This window comes from Scyliorhinus torazame, chromosome 7, assembly GCF_047496885.1.
Source record: "Scyliorhinus torazame isolate Kashiwa2021f chromosome 7, sScyTor2.1, whole genome shotgun sequence".
NCBI classification, from domain to species: domain Eukaryota; kingdom Metazoa; phylum Chordata; class Chondrichthyes; order Carcharhiniformes; family Scyliorhinidae; genus Scyliorhinus; species Scyliorhinus torazame.
The window spans coordinates 36,937,890-36,953,144 of NC_092713.1; the positions used below are offsets into that span (position 1 = coordinate 36,937,890).

Genomic DNA, 15,255 nt, shown 5'->3' on the forward strand with positions numbered 1-15,255 from the left:
ACAATGCTACCGTGCTGCCGTCCTTGAGGGATGACCTCATCTATCACCATGCCTGCAGGACTGCACCAGATTGGTATTAGTGGCAGCAGTCTGGGATGGCTGGCCAGAAGCAACGGTATGGGCATCGGCAAAGTGGCAGTGGTCACGCCATCTGCAGCTTTTGTTTCATGCCAGGTAGCAGGGCGAGTTGGGGTTTGAGATGGGACGTAAAATAAGGATGTACCATCATCTTGAATTCTTTCGGTGGTGCTCGATGCAGCGGGCTCTGTCGCAGCCCTTCTCAGTGAAGCACTGCCTCATCCAGAGGGCTCAGGGAATGTGGTTTTGTCTGTCCCCCTCCAGTCCTGCTCTGCTCCCTCTGGTCACGCAACTTGGTCCTGCAAAGGAGAGGGAGGAAAGTCAATGATTGTGTTCAATTGATTTTGGTGAAGTGTCTGTCATAGCTGAATCGCATGGGTATGAGAGAAAGGTCCTCTGTTTTCGCGCAGTGTGGGCTGTATCTTAAGAGCGGACTGAGCGTGACAATAAACAAATCCAATCCAACAAATTCCTCAAAGTACTGCAAGACTTGCAGATGTGAGGTGGTGGAGGGAGACAGCCTCATGCTGTCAGCACACAGGAATATTTTTCACTCAGCTCCTCTCACTGTACCGCACGGATGTCTGAAATAAGCATAATGGTTTCTTTTCTGACATTCCATGGTCAAAGCAAAGAGGTGAGAGTTAAGAGACATGTCTGTTCTCTTCGGAAGGACACAAGGGAGCTGATGTTGTTTAGATCCTTCGTGGAGGCAGAATTTGGATCCAGAAAACCTGTTTCTGAAAGCTATTTGCTTCGGCACAGCAAGAAGCAATTCCCAGTCCACCTAGTGAATATCTTTTCTAAAGCTTGAAGGGAACGAGGTTGGGAATTGATGCTACTGCAATAGGACAACCATTGAATAAAGTGAACGCTAGGTGGGTCCGTATTGCCATGCCCGAATTGGGACCCACTGCATCAAGGGTAGCTGAATCCAACTTTGGATGTCGAATGCTTTGAGTAATTTTAAATGTTTGTTTGCCTGGCAGAGATACATGCAAGAAAATGCGAGAAAACGTCTGCGACATTCCTGCAGTGTGCCTACCCACTGAGGACTGAACCTGCTTTCCCTTCTGCTGTGGCAGCATGTGTTGTTTCTCGAATACACTGGACCCCAGATCACACTGCATAGATCAGAGTTAATTTCTTCCCATCTTTCACAAGTGCCAAGGTTTTGTAACTGTTACTTGTCGAGTGTTCAAATAACTCCATCAATTCTGTGGGCACATGGCGTGGCACAATGATTAGCACTGCTGCCTCATGGCGCCAGGGACCCGGGTTTGATACCGGCCTTGGATGACCGTCTGTGTGGAGTTTGAGCATCCTCCCCCTGCCTACATGGGTATCCTCCAGTTTCCTCCCACAGTCCAAAGATATGCAGGCGAGGTAGATTGGCCTTGCTAAATTGTCCCTTGATGTCCAGAGGTTGGGTGGGGTTACGGGGATTGGCCTGGAGATTGGGCCTAGGTAGGGTTCTCTTTCGAAGGGTCGGTGCAGACTCAATGGGCTGAATGGCTTCCGTCTGCATTGTCGGAATTCTATGATTTAAAATTTAGCAAAACAGCAGGGACAGTTGAAGGATTGCTGTGGCAATGTTTAGGTAAGCAAGACAAGGGCCAAGATTCTCCCCTACACGGCGGGGCCGGGGGTCCCGGCGGAATGGAGTGACGGGAACCACTCCGGCGTCGGGCCACCCAAAGGTGCAGATTTCACCGCATCTTTAGGGGCCAATCCCTCACCTTGAGGGGCTAGGCCCACACCAGAGTGGTTGGCGCACCGCCGGCCGGCGGGAAAGGCCTTTGGCGCCATGCCAGCTGGGGCCGAAAGGACTTCGCAAGCCGGCGGAAGTCCTCGCATGCGCGGGAGCGTCAGCGGCTGCTGATGTCATCCTCGCGCATGCGCAGGGGGGGGTGTCTCTTACGCGTCAGCCATGGTGAAGGCTGCGGCCGAGGCGGAGGGAAAAGAGTGCCCCCATGGCACAGGCCCGCCCACGGATGGTTGGGCCCCGATCGCGGGCCAGGCCACCGTGGGGGCACCCCCCAGGGCCAGATCACCCCGCGCACCCTCCAGGACTCCGGAACCCGCCAGCGCCGCCTGGACCCGCCTGTAAGAGAGGTGGTTTGATTCTTGCCGGCGGGACTGGCATGACAGCAGCAGGACTTCAGCCCATCACGGGCCGGAGAATCGCCGGGGGGGGGGGGGGAGGGCTCGCCGAGTGGCGCTGCGCGATTCCCGCCCCCACCGAATATCCGGTGCCGGAGAATTCGGCAACCGACGGGGGCGGGATTCACACCAGTCCCCGGCGATTCTCCGAACCGGCGGAGATCAAGGAATCCGGAGCAAGGAAATTCCCAGAAAAGATGACTGCCACCAAATTACTTTCTCCGAACGTGTAGTGTTCAATAGTTACAAGCTGGAGTGCCTGAGAGTTGCTAAATTATTTTGTCCCTGACATCTGAATGGGAGTTATACACTTAGCAGTTTCTCTAATAGGCAATTTAACATGAGGACACGCTGCTGAACTTTGCCCTTTGTCTGAATTGTCCCATTGATCACGGAGTCAGAACATGATCTGAAAATATACTTCCTGAAATTTAACAATTTAATTTAAAAGGGCGGAGGCACCTTTTGATAGCTGTTTGAATTAGAGTTATATTATAAACCACATCTCCAATTTAAATCATTAACTAGCTGCGGAGCAGTTAAAATACCGATGCAAGCTTATATGTGCAATAAAGTATAAATATATCTACGTCATTTAAGGCCCTTTACCAAGCGGCAAAATGAATAAAAGGGAACTGTGAGACCTCTGTAGAGTGGTACTTAAATCAAATATAGGCCCTTAAGTACCAATATCAGGTACGTGCCGAATCATTTCCAACATTTGTAGGGCACAAATGTTCTCAAGGAAGATAGAAACCTTTAAATGCTGAAAGATATTGAGTCTGAGGATGTGTAAATCGTCTGAGAAACAACCCATCGCACCACCACCTTTACTGTCTCTGCCTCTAACTCAATCAGGAAGCCTTCAAGGAAAAATCACATTCTCCAAATGGTTTTATTGCTCGCGAGTGCTTTAGCCTCCTTTTCAGTGCCATTTTCAGGATGACAGCAGCTTAATCGCCTAAATGGATCCAAGACAGGCCCTTAACTGCTGATTGCCATTCAGAAGTTCCAGAGATGATTCCCTGCCACCCTCGCCCCCCCCCCCCCTTTTTTTTTCATTTCTATCACGAATGGTGAAGAACATCAGTTGGGGAACTAAAATTACCTGAATGGAGCTATATTCATTTTTTGAGTGTGTCCTGCTATTAAACAAAACAGATATTGATGAAGTACATCGAGGTGGGGTCTGCTTTAACAGCTTTATCATTGTACGGAAGGACAGCTTGTGACTGTCTGGGGCTGCTCTGGATGCTGCAATAAAGACAACAATTGGTTGAGAGCAGCTGGGGTTCAGTTTCCTAGTCGTGTGCAGTTATAAAGTAGTGTGCTTTACGAGTCACAGGGGTTTCATTCCATCCTGCAAGCTTCCATTCCATCCCCAGCACTTAACTTAATAATTTAAAAAAGAATGCCATACAATAATAGCTTAAATGAAGAGTTACAATATATATTGATCCCCAGTGCTGAACTATCCCCACAGTGCTACATTTTATAATTCATTCTTGAATATGTCAATATTTTGGGTAGTAATTAAGACATCTAAAAAAATGCAATCGCACAGATAGAATGCACGGAAAGAAATGCTATTCTCAACCCAACTTTTGAGAGGTGTAATTAAAGATTTTTACATTTTGCTGCATTGATGATAGTTGCACCGAATTAGAAATATATCCAGTAATCCAGATTATGCCATACTGTTCCAGTACAGCTACAACACTCGTATCTACTCGGCAATGTGGAAAATTGTCCAGGTGTGGCCTGTACATAAGAAACAGGACAAATCCAACCCAGCCAATTACTGCCCTATCTGTCTACTCTCCATCATCAGCAAAGTGACGGAAGGGGTCATCAACAGTCCTATCAAGCGGCACTTACTCAACAATAACCTGCTCATGGATGCTCAGATTGGGTTCGCCAGGGTTACTCAGCTCCTGGCCTCATTAGAGCCTCGGTTCAAACATGGATAAAAGCGCTGAATGCCAGAGGTGAGGTGAGAGTGACTCCCTTAACATCAAGGCAGCATTTGACCGAGTGTGGCATCAAGAAACCCGAGCTAAACTGGAGTCAATGGGAATCAGGGGGAAAACTCTCCGCTGGTTGGAGACATACCCGGCACAAAGGAACATGGTTGTGGTGGTTGGAGATCAATCACCTCAGCTCCAGGACATCACTGCAGGAGTTCCTCAGGGTAGCGTCCTAGGCCCAACCATCTTCAGCTGCTTCATCAATGACCTGCCTTCCATCATAAGGTCAGAAGTGGAGATATATGAAGATGACTGCACAATGTTCAGCACCATTTGCGACTCCTCAGATAATGAAGCAGTCCATGTCCAAATGCAGCAAGACCTGGACAATATCCAGGGTTGGGATGACAAGTGACCAGTTACATTCGCGCCACACATATGTCAGGCAATGACCATCTTCTACAAGAGAGGATCTAACCATCACCCCTTGACATTCAATGACATTACCACAGCTTAATCCCCCACGATCAACATCCTGGAGGTTACCATTGATCAGAAACTGGAATGGACCGGCCACATTAATACTGTGGCTACCAGGGCAGGTCAAAGGTTAGGAATCCTATAGCAAGTAACTCACCTCCAAACCCCCCCCAAAGCCTGTCAACCATCTATAAGGCACAAGTCAGAGTCTAATGGAATACTCTCCACTTGCCTGGAAGAGTGCAGCTCCAACAACACTCAAGAAGCTCGACAACATCCAGGACAAAGCAGCCCGCTTCATTGCTCCTCCTTCCACAAACATTCAAACCCTCCACCAGCGACGATCAGTGGCAGCCGTGTGTACCATCCACAAGATGCACTGCAGTAACTCATCAACGTTCCTTCGTCAGCACCTTCCAAACCCATGAACACTACCATCTAGAAGGACAAGAGCAGTAGATACCTGGGAACCCCACCACCTGGAGTTTCCCCTCCAAGTCACTCACCACCCTGACTCGGAAATAGATCAACGTTCCTTCGGTGTCGCTGGGACAAAATCCTGGAACTCCCTCCCTAACAGCACAGTGGGTGTACCTACACCTGAAGGACTGCAGCAGTTTCAGAAGGCAACTCACCACCACCTTCTGAAGGGCAACTAGGGATGGTCAGTAAATGCTGGCCTAACCAGCGACGCACACATCCCGTAAATGAATTAAAAGAAATGTTGATATTAATCAGGATATATTTTCCTTCTGCTAAATGAGGGCAAGTTGTGAACCTATTTTTAAATCTGGAATCATTCTTGGTGATTTGTTAATCCCTCTTTATTAAAATAGTTCAGGAATGGAATCCCACCCTTCATAGAATCTATAGAATTATTACGTGCAGAAGGAGGCCATTTGGCCCATCGAGTTTGCACTGAACCTTTGAAAGAGCACTCTACCTAGGACCACTCCACTGCCCTATCCACTTAACTCCACTCATTAACACTCAACCTGCACATCTTTGGACTGTGGGAGGAAACCAGAGCACCCAAAAGAAACCCTCGCAGACACGGGGGAACGCCCAAACTTCACATAGTCACCCAAGGCCGGAATACGTATTTAAAAAAAAATCTATTTTAATACTCCTCAAATCTGTTCAAGTGGTTTCCTTCATATTAATTGTACAAGCAACAACAAATCCAAATGTATATGTCTGCTGTTTTAGCTTATTTTTTATGTTGGCTTTGGTTTATCTTAACAGTGATATAGAATTTTACCTATTTTGATGAGAATGAGCTATTTTGTTTTTGAGAGTGGACAACTTTTGCACCAACGTAGCATGGATTCCAACATCGCAGCGCGAGTGTTAATGTCCCCTGGCGGCAGTAGCACTAAGTTGAATCTCCTTAATAAAAAAGTAGGTGTTGAAAATACTTGGCAGGTCAGGCAGCATCTGTGGAGAGATGGAATTGTTTCAGCCTGATAATGTTTCGTCAGTGAGGTCAACGAGCTGGAAAACCAAAAATGTCTGCGGATTTGGGAAAATAAAAATCTGGAAGATCCACTCCAGCATGCTCTGACAACATCCGCAATTCAGCGGACTTCATATTAAGTCTGCTGTTGGGCGCGTTTAGTGGGGTGTTTCTTGGCGGCTGCTGGACCGAGGAGCACCCCGTTATTCAGCAGCACTTTGCTGGTTTGTTTTGGCCTCGAAGAGTTTCTCTCTGCCGAGGCTGCACCATTAATTAAAATGTTTAATGTTCTCATCATAATGGCCAATCATTTACCTCCACTATTAGTACCCAGAATAAAAGAAACTTTAACCAGGCTTCTTTCAATAAACACAGAACAATTGTTTATTACAAAACAAACTTATTTTTAACACGTTGCAAGTACTGGTTAACACCCAATTGTAATTTGAAAGTATAACTGAAAGTATATCTATTTCCATGAAGTTTTATGAAGGGTAAATCATGTTTGATTAATTTGCAGGGGTTTTTCGAAGATGTAATAAGCAAAGTGGATAATGGGGGTCCTGTAGATGTAGTGGGCGGGATTCTGTGATCCTGATGCAAAGTGTTGACGCAGTCGGAAACGCCGTCGCGTTTCTCGACGACGTCAACACGGCCTCAGGATCAGCAATTCTGGCCCTTACAGAGGGCTAGCACGGCACTGGAGCGGACCACGCTGCTCCAGCTGCTGATCCTGGTGTGAACTGAGCGCTGCGGGGTCCGTGCATGCGCAGTGGCACCGGCGCCAATGCGCACATGCGCAGTGGCACCGGCGGCAACGCTCGCATGCGCAGTGGCTCCATTCAACGCGCCGGCCCCGACGCAACATGGCGCAGGGCTACAGGGGCCGGCACGTAGGAAAGGAGGCCTCCAGCCAGAGAGGCCGGCCCGCAGATCGGTGGGCCCCGATCGCGGGCCAGGCCACATCGGAGGCCCCCCAGGGGTCGGACCCCCCCCAAGATGCCGCCCCTGGACTCTTCAATGCCGAGGTCCTGCCGGCTGAGAGCAGGTGTGAACAACGCCGGCGGGACTCGGGTTTTTTACGACGGCCTATCGGCCCATCCCGGGCTGAGAATCGGCGGGGGGGGCGTGGGGGGGGCCCGTAGAGCGGCCCCCGACCGGCGCCGCGCCAACCATGCCAGCGCCAATGGCACCGATTCTCCACTCTGTGGGGATTCTCCAGCCCGGCCCCGGGCTGAGAGGCTCCCGCCCAGTGTATCTGGACTTCCAGAAGGCATTTGATAACACAAAAGATTAAAACACAAGGTAAGATCCTACAGGGTTCGAGGTAATATAGTAGCTTGGATAGAGGATTGACTAACCAAGAGAAAGCAGAGTGGGGTCTTTTTCTGGTTGGCAAGCTGTAATTAGAGGGGTGCCACATGGTTCGGTCCTTGGGCCTGGAATATTTACAATCTATATTAATGACTTGGTGCAGGGTCAGAATGTACTACAGCCAAATTTTCAGACAACACTAAAATAGGTGGGAAAGCAAGTTGTAATGAGGAAATAAGAAATTTACAAATGGATATGGATGGGTTAGGTGAGTGCGCCAAAATTTGGCAGATGGAATTTAACGTGGATAAGTGTGAGGTTATTCATTTTGCTTGGAGGCATAAAGAGGCATCTTATTATCTAAATGGAGAGAACCACATCAGGGGCGTCATTCTCCGACCCCCCGCCGGGTCGGAGAATGGCCGTTGGCCGCCGTGAATCCTGCCCCCGCCCCCGCCCAAGTCTCCGGTACCGGATATTGGGCGGGGACGAGAATCGGGCCGCGCCGGTTGGCGGGCCCCCCCCGCTCAATTCTCCGGCCCAGATGGGCCGAAGTCCCGCCGAGAAATTGCCTGTCCTGCCGGCGTAAATTAAAGTAGGTATTTACCGGCGGGACAAGGCGGCATGGGCGGGCTCCGGGGGCCTGGGGGGGGCGCGGGGCGATCTGACCTCGGGGGGGTGCCCCCACGGTGGCCTGGCCCGCGATCGGGGCCCACCGATCCGCGGGCAGGCCTGTGCCGTGGGGGCACTCTTTCCCTTCCGCCTCTGCCACGGTCTCCACCATGGCGGAGGTGGAAGAGACTCTCCCCACTGCGCATGCGCGGGAAACTGTCAGCGGCCGCTGACACTCCCGCGCATGCGCCGCCCGGGGATGTCATTTCCGTGCCAGCTGGCGGGGCAACAAACGCCGTTTCCGCCAGCTGGCGGGGTGGAAATCCCTCCGGTGCCAGCCTAGCCCCTCAATGTCGGGGCTCGGCCCCCAAAGATGCGGAGCATTCCGCACCTTTGGGGCGGCGCGATGCCCGTGTGATTGGCGCCGTTTTGGGCGTCAGTCGGCGGACATCGCGCCGTTGGGGGAGAATTTCACCCCAGATATCTTTCTGGCTTCTCACTCGACAACTCCCTCGCAGCACTGTCTGTGACTTCACTGAACAGTATACTAGTTCTATTTTCCTCTGTTCCTTTAACTTCAGGCTTCCAAGAAACGCCTCTTCATTTCTCTAGTTTCCTTAATTAGCTGCCCTTTAGGTTTCTACAAACTGCCTTCTTTGCTCCTTAGTCCATGATATGACATTTCTACTACTAGCTCTGAGAAGTGCTCCCTGTCTCCCTGCAAAGATCTTACTCCTCTGGCTTCTGGTTAAAAACTAAACTCAAAAATCTCTTTTGTCTGAAGGTGCTCATGGTTGCTCGGCAACATGTCTTTCCTTCTCCAAGCTTCTTTATGTTACATGTAAATTGTCTGAGAGTAGAGTAGTTCTGTTTGTATTTGTTTTTGCTTTAATAAATTGTTGTTAATAATTGCTATACGATGAATAGGTTGGGGCGTTTGGGCACGGTAGCACAGTGGTTAGCACTGTGGATTCACAGCTTCAGGGTCCCTGATTTGAATCGATTCCTAGCTTGGTTCACTGTCTGTGCGGAGTCTGCATGTTCTCCCTATGTGGGTTTCCTCCGAGTGCTCCGGTTTCCTCCCCCAGGCCAACGACATGCGGGTTAGATGGATTGGTCATGCTAAATTGCCCTGTCTCTCCAAACATTAATGGGTTACGGGGTAGGGTGGAGGTACGGACTTAGGTAGGGTGCTCTTGCGTTGGCCGGTGTAGACTCGATGGGCCGAATGGCCTACTTCTGCGCTGTAAATTCTCTATTAAACCCTCAGCACAATCGAAAAACTATTGAACAAAAGCCAAAACCCCCATACATACAATGCCTTGGTTTAACATTGATCTAATTTTAGGTTTGCTCTTCCTTACATAGAAACACTAACTTAAACGCAATTAGATCAAAACTAAATTTCTAATATTTAACAATATAGATTATTTAAAACTACCTCTGTTTTTCTGACACTGTTCCATCAAACTTTGTGAAAACATTTCATGTTGAGGATGAATTCCAACCTGTTAACTTGATATTTTTAGTACATCCTCAATAATTCCCAAATCTCTGTATCACTTTTTTTTTACTATTGAGGATTTCAATAAATGACCCGTCCATTGTGTATGAAGGCTTGATGGTTATTATGGCAGTGTCACGAAGTACACTGATGTTATCTGCGAGGGTATCCCACCTTGGAACAACGGTTGGTGGGGGGGTGTAGTTTTATTTTGTTTAGTGTGAGGAGACAAGTGAAACACTAGTGAGAATAAACAGCTCAGTCATCGTACAATAATTATTAACAGCAATTTATTAAAGCAAAGACATGTATGAACAGAACTACTCTACTCTCAGCCAATTACGGTATATGAATTACTAAACATACACACAGTTTATGTAGCACATATCCTTTACTACAAAATGTACTGATGATACTTGAACTCCGTAAGACCTCTCCCTTTCCCCATACAACATCCAAATGAAATAATCAGCTTATTCTTTCTTCTCGGGCAGTCTCTCAGGGTCGAGGATGACTTGCTTCCACTCTGGGGAGATGGAGTGCGTGTTTCCCAAGTGTCGGTGGGGATGTCGCATTTATTTCGGGAGGCTTTGAGAGTGTCCTTGTGGATCACCGTCCTGGTGGTCGCTTGTCATTGCGGAGCTCGGAGTAGAGCACTTGGTTCGGGAGCCTTGTGTCGGGCATAAGGGCAACGTGGCCCGCCCATCGCAGGTGGTTGAGTGTGCCCAATGCCTCGATTTTGAGGATATTATCCTGGAAGAAGACGCTCACATTGGTACTCCTATCCTGCCATTGGATTTGCAGGATTTTGCAGAGGCAACGTTTGCGATATCTCTCCAAGGATTTGAGGTGTTTGCTGTACATTGTCCATGTTTCTGATGCATACAGGAGGTGGGGACCGCGGCCGTGAGCTTGGTGCTGGGTTTGAGGTCTCGGTCTTTGAATACTCTGTTACACAGGCCTCCGAAAATTACACTGGCGCATTTGAGTCGATGCTGAATTTCATTGTCCATGTCTGATCGCACCGAGAGGAGGCTCCCGAGGTATGGGAAATGATTCACATTGTCCAGGGGCTCACCGTGGATCCTGATGGTTGGGGGGCAGTTTTGTGTGGCAGGAGCGGGCTGGTGGAGAACCTTTGTTTTCCGGATGTTTAGTCTGAGGCCCAATCTCTCCTTTGCCTCGGTGAATGTATTGACAATGGTTTGCAGCTCGGCCTCTGAATTTGCGCGCACACAGGCGTCATCTGTGTACTGCAGCTCGATGACAGAAGTTGGGGTGGTCTTGGACCTGGCCTGATGGCGTCAGAGGTTGAATCATTTCCCACTTGTCCGGTTGGTTAGCTCCACTCCAGAGGGAGTATCAGGGTGATGGGGTGGAGTGTGCTGTGAAGGAAATGGAGAAGAGCATTGGTGCGATAATGCAGGCCAGTTTGACCCCAGTTTGCACGCGTATTGGGTCTGTGGTAGTTTTGTTGGTGAGGATTGCGGCTTGCATGTCATCGTGGAGCAGGCGGAGAATGGTGATGAATTTCTGTGGGCAGCCAATGGATGCCTCATTATTAGCCACCATTAAAAATGGCACTCATGTTTCATATCGGTCACATTTCCGTTAGTAAAATCTCCAGGGATTCCTTTTTCTCACTCCCACCCTTTGAGAGGCGGTTAATACCAAGGCCATTACCTTTTCAATTTATTAAATTCTACTTTCTAGTTCTCAATCCAACTACCTACGTGTCTTAATATGTCCATTGGTGATTCCATGGGGGAATTCTAACCCAGCATACAGGAGACCTTGGGTTGATTCTAGGCAAAGTACAGTTTCTTTGTTGCCCATGTGGAAGTATCACAATCCAAGACCAAACACCTAGGTTTTTGGTAAGATCCAGTTAGCGATCATAACCTTTTGTTTAAAGTAGACAAATTTTGAAACTTAAGACACTTACTAAAAGAATAGAATTCCAAGATTCTACAGGTTATAAGCAAACAAAACTAATCTTTACCAACAAGGTCAGAAAGATAAAATGATTTATAATATCTATCTTACGCTTGACATTCAGGGTTAATATGAGGTACATGTTAATGAACAGGCAAACTGTGGCCGAACACAACACACTGCACAATAATTGGTAGATGCAACCAAGACAGAATCCATGGATTTCTCAACAACCCATCCAGACACCAGTAAACATTATAAGTCAACCAATCTCACTAACATTCTGTCACTGTCACACAGGATTCCAGTCTTTAGCTTAGAAGATCTCATTTTGGAATTCTCTCCACAAGTCACTCCGACAAAGACAGCCTCAACGATGGCCCACCTTGTGCGGTTTTAATCTTGACTCCCACAATTCTGTTCCCCTGCATTCCTGAATCTGCATCCAATCACCAACTAACAGGAGCAATTGCAGCTCTTCAGCCATGCTGAGCAGAACACTGCTGCTTCAAAGAGGTACCTTTGCTCCAATGGACCACAGCGCCGAGTTACCAAACGTCTTCTGCGATCTTGGATCTTCAGCGCTTCCTACAAGCCCTCTTCTATTTCTAGGGCTCCGCCTGAGCCCTCCTCACTTAAATTCTGCTAAGCGTTGCCCTTTTCCTGTTTGGAGCCTCTTTTTCCACTCCCCTCATTTTAACTTACCTGCCAGTTCTTCTTTTTCCTATCCCCTATCTGGGACTCTTTTTTTCAGGACCTCTTCCTGCCCCCTCTCTCTTTGGGCCCTCCCCTGTCTCCTGTCTGGGCTACTTGTTTTCAATGGCGTCCTGTTCACGGTCACATGATCTAGGTTTTTTGCTGTTTTCACTTTCTGAGCGGGTGCATTCGGCCCATCCTCGGCACAAAGAATTCAAAATGCTGAACTGTGCCCATGCAGCCCGCTCCCGATCTGCGCGTGCGAGGAAACTCCGAGGCCTGTCAGGACTTGCAGCTCCTGTTCTCTGGAGCAGGTGAAGGAGCTGGTATCAGGTGAAGGAGCTGTCCTCCGAATGCCAGTGATTCCAAATAGACCTGTTGGACTTTAACCTGGTGTTGTAAGACTTCTTACTGTGCCCACCCCATCCAACGCTGGCATCTCCACATCATGGTTACCTACAATGTTACAGACCAAGAGCTGGATTGCGAAATCAGCTAGAGCATCTCCTCCTTAGAACACAAGACCTAGGAGCAGGAGTAGGCAATTTAGCCTCCCGAGCCGAAACGCCCTCAATGTGATCATGGCTGATCCCATCCTGGCCTCAACTCCACCATCCTGCCCATTCACCATAACCCTTCAACCCATTACCAATTAAAAATCTGTCTAACTCCTCCTTAAATTTACTCACTGTCCCAGCATTCACCCCACTCTGGAGTAGCGAATTCCACAGATTCACAACCCTTTGGGAGAAATAGTTTCCCATCAAATCTGTTTTAAATTTTCTATCTCTTATTCTAAGATCATGACCTCTCATTTTAAAATGCCCCACAAGAGGAAGCATCTGTTCCATGTCTACTTTATCCACACCTTTTATCATCTTGCACATCTCAATTTGATCTCCCCTCATTCCTCTAAACTCGAGAGAATATCGGCCTAAACTGTTCAATCTCTCCTCAAATAACAAACCCCTCATCTCTGGAATCAATCCAGTGAACCTCCTCTGAACTGCCTACAATGCCACTACATCTTTCCTCAAATAAGAGGACCAAAACTGTGCACAATACTCCAGGTGCGGCCTTACCAATGCCTTGCATAGTTGCAACAACACTTCCTTTCCTTTGTACTCAATTCCTTTCGCTACAAATGCCAACATTCCATTTGCTTTCCTTATTATCTGCTGCACCTGCATGCTAGTTTTCTGTGACTTGTGCATGGGGACACCCAGATCCCTCTGCATCAGAGCACTCTGAAGTTTCTCCGCATTTAGATAATGAGTTGCTTTCCCATTATTTCTATCACAATGTATGACCTTACACTTATCCATGTTAAACTCCATGAGCCACATTTTGGCCCACTCTCCTAACCTATCTTTAAACTGAGGGGTAATAGATATAGGACAGAGGTCAGAGGTAGGTTCTTTACGCAAAGAGTAGTGAGGCCGTGGAATGCCCTACCTGCTACAGTAGTGAACTCGCCAACATTGAGGGCATTTAAAAGTTTATTGGATAAATATATGGATGATAATGGCATAGTGTAGGTTAGATGGCTTTTGTTTCGGTGCAACATCGTGGGCCGAAGGGCCTGTACTGCGCTGTATTGTTCTATGTTCTATGTTCTATCTACATCTATTTGTAAGGTTCGTACTTCCTCATTGCAACTTACTGTCCCACTTATTTTTGTGTCATTTGCTTATAGACCTTTCTATCCCTGTATCCAAGTCGTTAATATAGATTGTAAATAGCTGGGGCCCAAGGGCCGAATTCTGTGGCACCCCACTTGTTACATCTTGCCACCTAGAAAAAGACAGGTGGGCAGCACGGTAGCATCGTGGTTAACACAATTGCTTCACAGCTCCAGGGTCCCAGGTTCGATTCACGGCTGGGTCACTGACTGTGCGGAGTCTGCACGTTCTCCCCGTGTCTGCGTGGGTTTCTTCCGGGTGCTCCGGTTTCCTCCCACAGTCCAAAGATGTGCGGGTTAGGTGGATTGGCCATGCTAAACTGGCCTTAGTGTCCAAAAAATGTTAAGTGGGGGTTATTGGGTTACGGGGATAGGGTAGATATGTGGGCTTCAGTAGGGTGCTCTTTGTAAGAGCCGATGCAGACTCGATGGGCCGAATGGCCTACTTCTGCACTGTAAATTCTATGACTCCATGACTATGACCCATTTATCCTGCCTCTCCGTCAGCCAGTCTTCTATCCAAGCTAATAAATTACTCCTAATCCCATGTGATCAAAACCACTCTGGCTGACTCCTATAATACATTCTAAGGTGTTAAGTATTTCTCCATTAACAATGCTGGAACAATGTCTTACACTGTTGTGTTTTATGTTTTTTTTAAACCACTTTACTCCAGAATCCTTTGGCACATATATTTAAGATCATTCTCATGGGTGAGTCCCAACTCCTTTCTGCCTTGAAGTCTAAATGAATAGTACGGTTATTTAGTTCTCTCCGGTCGGTCTAATTTCTGTTCTTGTTTTCCTTCTTCCAGCCTGCAGTGCTTTGCCTCATCGTATTCCTCTTTCTCCTCTTAACAGCTCAGCAACTCTGACATTCAGTCATGGGATGTGAGCATGGCTAGCAAGGCCATTGTTTATTGCCCATCCCGAATAGCGCTTGAGAAGGTGGTGAAAAGCCACCTTCATGGACAATGGCAATCCATAGGGTGCAGGCAGACCCGCAGTGCTGTCAGGGAGGGAGTTCCAGGTTTCTGACCCAGTGACAAAGAACAAGTGACGATATAGGGTGGGATTCTCCGAACCCCCGCAGGGTCGGAGAATCCCCGGGCGAGGCGTGAATCCCACCCCGTCGCTTCGACGCCGACTGCCGTATTCTCCGGCGCCGTTTTCCGGGCGGAGGCGGGGATCACGCCGCGCTGGCCGGGGGCCATTGGCAGCGCCACCCACCCGCCGGCAATTCTCTGAGCCCCGATGGGCTGAGCGGGCGTCGGTTTTTGGCCAGTCCGGCCGGCATGGATTGGACATGGTCCCACACGGCGGGACCTGGCTGGTAGGCCGACTGGTGCGGTCCTCTGGAGGCTCGGGGG

General features: G+C 48.5%; 1 long non-coding RNA gene across 1 annotated transcript in view; it reads right to left on the reverse strand.

Moving 5' to 3' along the window:
- Positions 1–231: 231 nt before the first annotated feature.
- LOC140427268 (uncharacterized) overlaps positions 232–15,255 on the reverse strand; it is a 221,806-nt gene continuing 206,782 nt past the window's right edge. Inside the window, exon 4 of the long non-coding RNA XR_011948419.1 lies at positions 232–377. This is a non-coding gene — a long non-coding RNA (uncharacterized lncRNA). The remainder of the gene's footprint in view (positions 378–15,255) is intronic.